At 46.5% G+C, this 8,290-nt stretch overlaps 1 protein-coding gene and 1 long non-coding RNA gene across 27 annotated transcripts in view; one reads left to right on the top strand and one right to left on the bottom strand.

Moving 5' to 3' along the window:
* Window positions 1-8,290, bottom strand: part of LOC309971397 — a 1,020,865-nt gene that overhangs the window by 327,536 nt on the left and 685,039 nt on the right. The gene's annotated exons all lie outside the window — the stretch shown is intronic.
* Window positions 1-8,290, top strand: part of TCF7L2 (transcription factor 7 like 2) — a 197,264-nt gene that overhangs the window by 157,215 nt on the left and 31,759 nt on the right. The gene's annotated exons all lie outside the window — the stretch shown is intronic.

Here is an 8,290-nt window from a genome sequence, read left to right as displayed (position 1 = left end):
CTTGTCCAAGGCCGTTGCAGGCTCCTGCTCTCAGCCTCCGCAGGGTTCGCTGTCACTTTGCAGTAACTTTAAGATTGATGTCCCTTGACTGGTAAGGTGCCCGATGGAGTTGGTCTTTTTAGTAATTTTTTTTAACTCCTCTTAAAAAAACACACACAACGAAAAGAAGAAAATGACATGACTTTTTTATTCTGAACTTCTAGCCCGCGACTATAAAAACATGCTTTATGATTATTGTTTAACTCGGACGGGAATATTTGGGAGGGAGGCCGTTGTTTCTTTTCGCCCCAGCAAGTTAAATCCTCTTAAACGCGCCACCCTCCTGGCTCCCCTCCTCTTTGGCTCTCCCCAAATATTTTCCTGAAGGATCCGCATTTTTGTACTTTTTATATATTTTCTTCCAAGACCCATTTCCTCTCACCTCCATCTCAAACTTCTTTATTTAAAACAACAAAAACAGAACTTTGTTGAAGATGTGGATGAGGGCGGTGGGGTGTAAATGGGCAGCCCCTCCCGTTGTCTTACTGTATTTCTCCTCTGCATGATGGTGAATTTTCATGTTGAAAGGAAGGTCTCCTGGGGTTTTTTTTTTTTTGGCTTTTTTTGTTTTGGTTTTGGTTTGAGGACGTCTTTTTAAAAAATAATCCCACAGAACTTTGCAGCTTTCGATCACCTCGTGGGGTGTTTTTAATGGAAATGTTCTAAACGTGGGTGTACTGCTGACAACGGGGCACCTTGGGGACCGCCTCGGAACAGAGCAGTGGGGCAGCAGATATCTGGGAATAGTTTCTTAGGAGGACTTAGTTTGAAGAAATTCACAAGATTTCCCTGTCCTTTTTAAGGAGGAGGTGGCTGCGGAGGAGGAGGTCTGTCTGGAATGTGTTGGCTCGTCTTGCTGTTTCCATTTTCCTTGTCTTTTGAGAAAGCCAGAATATAAATTTCTAGTCAAAGTTGCCCATCCTGTTGGCTGCACTTTATGAGTTATTGTTGCTGAATGATTGGTAGCTGTCCGTCAGCGGGGAAGGAACTGGCAGTTTACTTAAGAAATTGCATGTGTGACAAAGGCAGCTGCCCCAGTGTGGTGGTCCACGTGAATAGAGGGAGGGAAGGCAATTAGGGGGCTGTGTTGGGGCTTTTTACTTGTCAAACTGGAGCCTCATTGCTTTTGTTACCTCCATGTAAAGGGAAATGGCAGGGTTTTGTTTTGGTATTAAGGGCCTTCCTTAAAGCTTGCTGCCTGACACTTACACAGGAAGGCCAGATGAGTCCAGAAAGAGGGGCCATGGAGCAGTATTTTAAAAGAGAAGAGGAAGAAAATTAAGAAGCCTCACTTTTTTGTTATCTTGAAGCCCTTCCAGCCCTTGTGTTTTTTTGTGGAAGGGGGTATGGTGGGTGGGGCCCTGGCTCGAGGGTTATTAACTTGTCTGGTGTATTAACAGATTGCTTAAAGACCAACATCATGAAAACAGCCCTGTGGGTTTGCAGATAAACAGCTGGGCAGTCGAGTCGGTAAATTAAAAACATCTCCTGTACGTTAGGTGTCTCGCGCCAGAAGAAACCGAATCTTTGCCACCAGTCTTGCTTCAAGCAAGACAGGGCCAGGATCCCATGTGGCACTAGGGGTGTTTTCTTACCTGCGTGCAAATCAGAGTTGTGTGTTTGCTTTTGAAGAGGGCGAAATGATTTAATTAACACTTGGGGTGGGAAAGGACCTGAAAGGTCTTCTGGGCGACTTCTGTCCTCTGCAACTTTGTTGTGTCGTTAACCCCCTCCTGGAGCAGACACCCTCCCACACTCCCCTCCTTCATGGAAAAGAGGACGATTTCAGGCCTATGATGTCTGAGTCTCTCAACTCCAATTAAGTTAAACCCACACACATGTACCCGGCCCTGGAACCTAGGAGAGACCCCGGAGAAGTAAGTCGGGTTGGTGGGACTCAGGGATTGCCTTTTCTCTTTTCTCCTTTCTCTTTTCTCCTCCTCTCCTCCTCTCCTCCTCTCCTCCTCTCCTCGCTCCTCTCTCCCTCTCCCTCTCCCTCCCCCTCCCTCTCTCCCCCCCGTCTCATTCTGGGGAAGCTCACAAAACTCACAATCAAAAAAGCGAGTCAGCCTTCAGACTACTGGAATGCCAGTGAACACAGGAAGCTTCCGTTCTTCTGCTTCCAGAGAGGTCAGTTGAAAATCTTTCAGGCACAGTCTTACTCTGGAAGGAAAAGAGGGGTGTGTACGCGTGGCTGGCAAGGCCCTACCAAGTGTCACTCCCGTGTCACTGTGACAGGAAAATACACTTTCCCCCTCCCTCCCCCTCTCCCATGGCAGCCCTCTCCCTAAGAAATTTGTTTTGAGGGATTTGACAATCTTGCAGATAAAGTGCCTGCCTACTGCATTCGGTTGATCATTTTCCCTCACGGCTGACCGTAATTTCTTAGCTACTCTTAGCGGTAGCTCTGTCCCTGCTGCCCAAGGTAACCGGTGAGGGAGGGGAAGTCTGCTTAGTGCCCTGAGCTGGCTGGGGAAGATGGGCCTTCCCCCTTCCTTCACGGATTTCCTAGTGGTACAGAGTAGAAACTAGGAGCAATTTCTTTTCATTAACTTTTAAAAATTTAATCTGCAATCAAACTAGATTATTTGGTTTCTTTTGTTTTATTTTGTTTTTGGTTTCTGAGGCATGTGTGTGGAAAGGGAAGAATCAACAAAATAACTGCAGGCATTGTGATCGTTCTGAGTACCCCAGGGCAGAAATTGGGAGCCATCTCCATCTTTTAAGATGCTTTTTTTCAGCTCTTTAAGTGAAAGGAATAAAGGGAGGGGAAGCTGGGAGGAAGAAGAAAAGTGAGAAAAGCAATAAGGGAGGAGAAAAAAAGCTGGCCCAGTCCCATCTTGAAGGTACAGAGAAAGTTTTTTTTGAGGTGGAGAGAAAGAAAACCAAAGCTATTATGTACCCTAGGGATACCATCTTAGTGGGAATGGAAGATTTGAGTGGGAAGGGAGGCACGGTGGCCTCTGGGCTCACTCTCTTCCACCAGTTGGGCAGTTGGCACCTCAATTTGAATTGCTGGGTGAGTAGTGAGGGGTGTGTGTGTGTGTGTGTGTGTGTGTGTGTGTGTGTGTGTGTGTGTGTGTGTGTGTGTGTTCGTGTCCTTGCTTATGGTCTTGACCATTAAACCTTTGTGCTTTTTTTTTTAAAAAAATTCAGACGGTGGGAAGGAAAAACAAGACAAGAATAAATGGTCATCTCAAGCTGTGCTCTTTCACTGTGTACTTTTCATAGTGGTTTTTGGGGGAGGGGGGAAAGGGTTAAAGAAAAAAAAAGATGGGGAGGAGAGAAAGCTTGACTTTCATCACAATCCTTACGGTTCTATAGCGATGCAGACCTGGCTCCCCAAGTGCAGGCGAGCTGGAATCTGGAAAAGGGCGGTGGGATTTGGGATTTCTTCTAACAAATAATTTTTTTCCGCTTCACCCACCAGGGTGGGCTCCACTGGAAGAAAGAGAAGGAAGAATGACATGCCCTCATAGAGGAGCATACTTTGGAAGCTTGAGACATTTTTGAGCTATAAGGCTTTTCCAGTAGCAGGGCTTATGTAAACCGTGTATTGTGGTTTCATATTTAATGCTAACTTTGTGTTGCTATGTCTTTGGTTGTATTTATTTTCAATCTCCAAATTTAGATGCTGCTGGCCTTTTAGGGCTCCAGTCTTGCTTGCGGTGTTTGTATTTTGTAAACTTAATATAAAATGTGTTTTGGAAACCTGAGCAAGAGACTGATGACAGCCTATTGTACTGTTAATGATTAGGAAGAAGGCCCTTTTGCAATACCAATTTGGGGCTTAGAATACTTGATACTCTGTTCCACTCTCGGGTCAAATCCTTTGCCACGAGCTGTTAAGAGCATTCTCTTGAATTCGGAGGCGATTCCTTAATTGTCTTTATTATTGCTTTCATTATTATTTTGTTGTTGTTAAATGGCCAAACGGAAACATTTGCAGTGGTCAGTCAGCTCTTAGATCCCATATTTGGGGGAAGAAGGAATGAAATATACTACACACTGTAAGAGTCCTTGTGTTTTCAAAATCATGAATTAAAATCCTATATGTCGTGTTGAACCATCAAGGTGGTAGATAGCTCTCTGGTTGAGCGTGAAGGAATGACAGATGTATGTCTTGGTTTTCCTTTCTGGTTCTGTGCAGCTTTCTAGTTCAATGTACAATTGTGTAAACTGTCAAGAATTGTGGCGAAGAGAGTGCAGGCTGGCACTGCAAGTGTACAAATTGTGTTGCCACAAATTTCCCACTCAGCACGGCCTCCCCTTTCCAGATTCCTGAAAGGTTCCAGACCTTTGTTTACTCAAATTACTTGGGTTACTTCATAGCGGTCCTGCTGCTTTGGGGATGGGGAAACCTCCATTCTTTATGGCTTATGGGAAGGGAGTTCCTTTGAAAGGGTAAATTCCCGACTCTGATGATACAGATATTGTGATCTTTGTATTGTCACAACAGGCTGCTGCCTCCGTGTTTTCTGGAAGCAACAGAGCCTGCAACCTTGTATTTTTAGGGAAACCTCCCCTTTGTGGTTTGGGGATGGTGGAGGCCTGGTTGAGCTATGTCATGGAATTCTTTCCTTCTGCAATATTTTGGAATGTGATGAAATCCTGACATGCCCTTCAGATTACATACTTCTGCACACATTCGAAGGCTTTTTTTTTTTTTTTAAGTGAACTTTGCTTGGGTCATTCCCATGTTACCTTAAACTTTCAACAGCTGCATTCAGGGGGGGTAGCGGTGCTGTGTCCTCCTTACCACACTGAATTTCCGTGTCCTTTTACATGTATCGTTTATGGAGGCTGTAGATGTCTGTTAAAGAATGCCCACGTTTGGGACACTAACGGGGCAAAATAGAGCAGAAGAATGCAGTTTTGCCTTTGCTTTCGTCTTCTCTTTAGTCTCTCTTCGCTGAATTCCTGCCAAATCCGAGGTTTGGCCATTTGTATCTGTGGGTCCCGTGAAAATGTCCATCCCTCCTCTCGGTTCACCTGTTCGTTACTAGAGAGAAATCTACCTGCTCTCTGAAGGAAACTTATCAGACTCATGTAACAGGCATGGTTTTCAAATACCGTCTAGATTGGAAAGTTAGGCACAGGGTGTTTTAAGAAATACGAAAGACATTTTTATACAGCTGTTCATTATAAATAAATTAGAAAGGTGGTATCAGATTTTGTTCACTGCTTCTTTCTTGAAATCCCCAGGATGTAATAACCATTATGTACTTAAAACTTATTCTAAATCAAAATTGGTGATTTCCTTTCCATCTTATTTAGGAATCCCTAGATTTGGGGTTGTTGTGTTTGCGGGGGGAGATGGTCTGGAAATGATTATTTTTTTAAAAGTTGTTTTAAATTTGAGCTTTTGGATTTCTTCATTTGGAATAGGTTAGTTTTATTCCTGGCTCTGTTTTGAAAATCGGCTCTCCTAGAAACAGCTGTACTCTCTTACCCAAGTCCCAAACATTCCCTGCAAACTCGGACACTTAACAAGATTGATTATGCTAGCGCTAATCATTTAATGCCCAAGTAGCAGAAAAATATCTTGCGGGAGGGTGGAGGTTGCCTTTCCTGGGGAATTACTTCAGGGTGGAGCGGCTGGTCCTCATTTCTGAGACCTGGTGGAGGATTAAGATGGTCAGAGGGCCCCCTTGTGCTGCCGTACCCCCCCCCCCCCACCGGATCCTGTGGCAGGCAGGAAGAAAACCCTGGGAACTCACTGGTCAGGGGCGAGCCTGGACTGGGCGGGCCAAGACTTAAGCTCGCAAGTGCTTTAAAGGTTAGTTGGGGGAAGCACGATGGGATGCCTTCTTTTTATTGGAAAATAAATGAAAATGAGTGGAAATGAATTATATTTAATGAACTTAACTGGAAGTAATTGTTCAAGAGCCTGTGAAAGCACAGCTCTGCTGGGTTGGGCCTTGGCTGCGATGTTCACAAAGCCAGGCGGCCGGCGCACATCTTTATTTTCAAGGTTTCAATGTTCCCCTTCGTGCGTCCACTCCCCACCCTAACACCTCCAGCCCCCTCCCACCCTCCCCTCCTCCTTTTGGGAAATTGAGAAAAGGTCATTAAGAAACGCTGAATTTGGCCCCTTAGACCCTTTATGCTTGGCAATCTGTTTGGTGTGTTCCCCGCCGGGTTGTTATATCATAGAAGGGGCAAAACAAACAAACAGACAAAGAAAAAAAAAAACCCAAAAACGCCCCAAAAAAGGCCAAGAGCTTAGGATGGTTTGTGTTAGTTCTATGTATATGCATGTGTGTGTGAGAATGTGGATGAAAATTGGCTGCACGTTTATTCTCTCCCTGCCTGCCCTGTTCAGTCATTTCCCTGCACGAGGAATTTTAATGCCTGTGTGAGTACAGGAGGAACTGTGAGTCGGCAGAATTTCATAGACGGCTGGGAGAATCTTCTCTCTCCCTCTTCTTGCTGTCTAAATGGATTTGATTCCAGAGAAAGAAGGGTTGCGGCGGGGAGGGAGAAGAAGTCAGCCATCGATAATTCACAAAACAAATAAGCAGCACCCTGAGTGGCAGGCTCTGGTGGTCGTAGAAGCTATAACTTTGCAGCCTTACGCGCACAGGATTCCGGCCAGGTGATGCAGGCTGGGTGATGCAGGGTGATACAGGCTATAGTTGCAGAATGGGTGTTTCTTTTTTGCATCTCATAGGTAGACCTCCTTTCTCTTAACCACCTCATTTCTTCAAGCAAAACTTTCTCGGTGTTATTTATTATTTCCAACAGGCAGTGCTGTAGCCATCAGTAGAAGTCTTGCCCAGGGAAACAGTGCCCCCTTAGCTGGGGGCAGGGCCTTAGAGTGGAGCAGTGCCCAACCATGAACGGCCCCTGCACTAGGTGGGTCCTCGCTGGCTGGGCTTCGGACAGCTGTGAGGGGAGAGGGGCAGAGTAAAGGGTGGAGAGCAGCCCTTCAGGCCATGGTGGATGTCCGCCCGTCACCCTTCCCCTCTGTGCAGGATACAGTAGCGAGATGCTCAGCAGATAAGTGAGGCTGTGCGCACCGGCCTGGATACAGGCTCCTCCCTGACGTCATCATCCCAGTAACGGAAGTGGCTGCTCCTTTGTTGATGCAGTCAGTGGGCTGTTTAGGCAGGAAGGTTACCATCGCTGACCCTTCCACTCTGGTTCATAGCCCAAAAAAATAGGACTAGTTGAGTCAACAAGGGGTCGTTGATGAGGAAGAAACAGCCTCTCTTCATCCCAGCCCCTCCTTCTCATCTGCGCTCCATGACTCCAGTGACTAGCAGCGTCTATTAACGTTTCGCTGGTCACCATTGACCTTGGTGCAGCCATAGTAAGTGGCATCTGGAAAAAAGTGCGTAGAGATGAGCCTTAAACCCATTTTTCAGTGTAAACCTCGAGTGAACAGTGTCCCTTCCTGATGCTGATTTCAGACCCTGGGAGGGCCGGTCATCTGAGACTCTGGAGACCCTTCATATCCACCCTGGGGAGGGGAGAAGGCTGACAAATGCTCCTCTGTGCTGCTTTTGTTTTATTGTGCTGGCCCCGTAAAGGCGCTTTCTGGCCCCATTTTTCTTCTTCAGAAAGGGAGAGCCATAGGGGAGTATTGAAGAGGAGGGCCGGCCACCCGAGAGGCCAGGGCTAGCAATGGCTCTATTTGTTTTCAACGTCTGTTGATTAATAGGTTGCGGGGTGAATGGCGAGCTTTCATTCCCTTTGGGTTCCCCACAGTTAGAGAAGGTGGAGGGGTTGGGGTGAGAGGAGGGCCGGCAGGGGGATCTAGAAGGGCCTGAATCACTCTTTCACTTGCCGGGTTCCCGATCGAGAGCAACATTTGGTGGACGGGTGTGTGGGCGCTCGGCGATGAGGGTGGCACGGCCAGAACACCGGGCTTAAGGGTTCTCGAGGGGTCAGAGGTCAGCCACAGGGGGTGCCCCCTCCCCACTCCTCCCACTGCAGTAGGATGAATACTTTGGGTGGAAAGCCTTTGTGTGCTTTGAGGGCTGTTAAAGGACCTTTTCTTTCTAATTTCACTATTCAGTGCTCAAAACCCATAGGGCTTGATGAGCAGAACCGGGGGAGAAATGAGTAACAGCCATTCCTCCAGGTAGAAAACATAAAGCCTCAATAATTTAAAGTCAGATGAGGATTTTGGTTCCTTTTAAATCGATGGCGTTTCCTTCATTTAATAAGTTCGGGCTTTTAGCTGACTTTTTCTTTGCTGCCAGAACTGACCACGTCTATCACCAGAATCCTGCTGGGCCCTGAT

Source organism: Leucopleurus acutus, assembly GCF_964270905.1.
Source record: "Leucopleurus acutus genome assembly, chromosome: 14".
NCBI classification, from domain to species: Eukaryota; Metazoa; Chordata; class Mammalia; order Artiodactyla; family Delphinidae; genus Leucopleurus; species Leucopleurus acutus.
The sequence above is the reverse complement of the archived record's forward strand: the minus strand, read 5'-3'. Positions and strand labels throughout refer to the sequence as shown.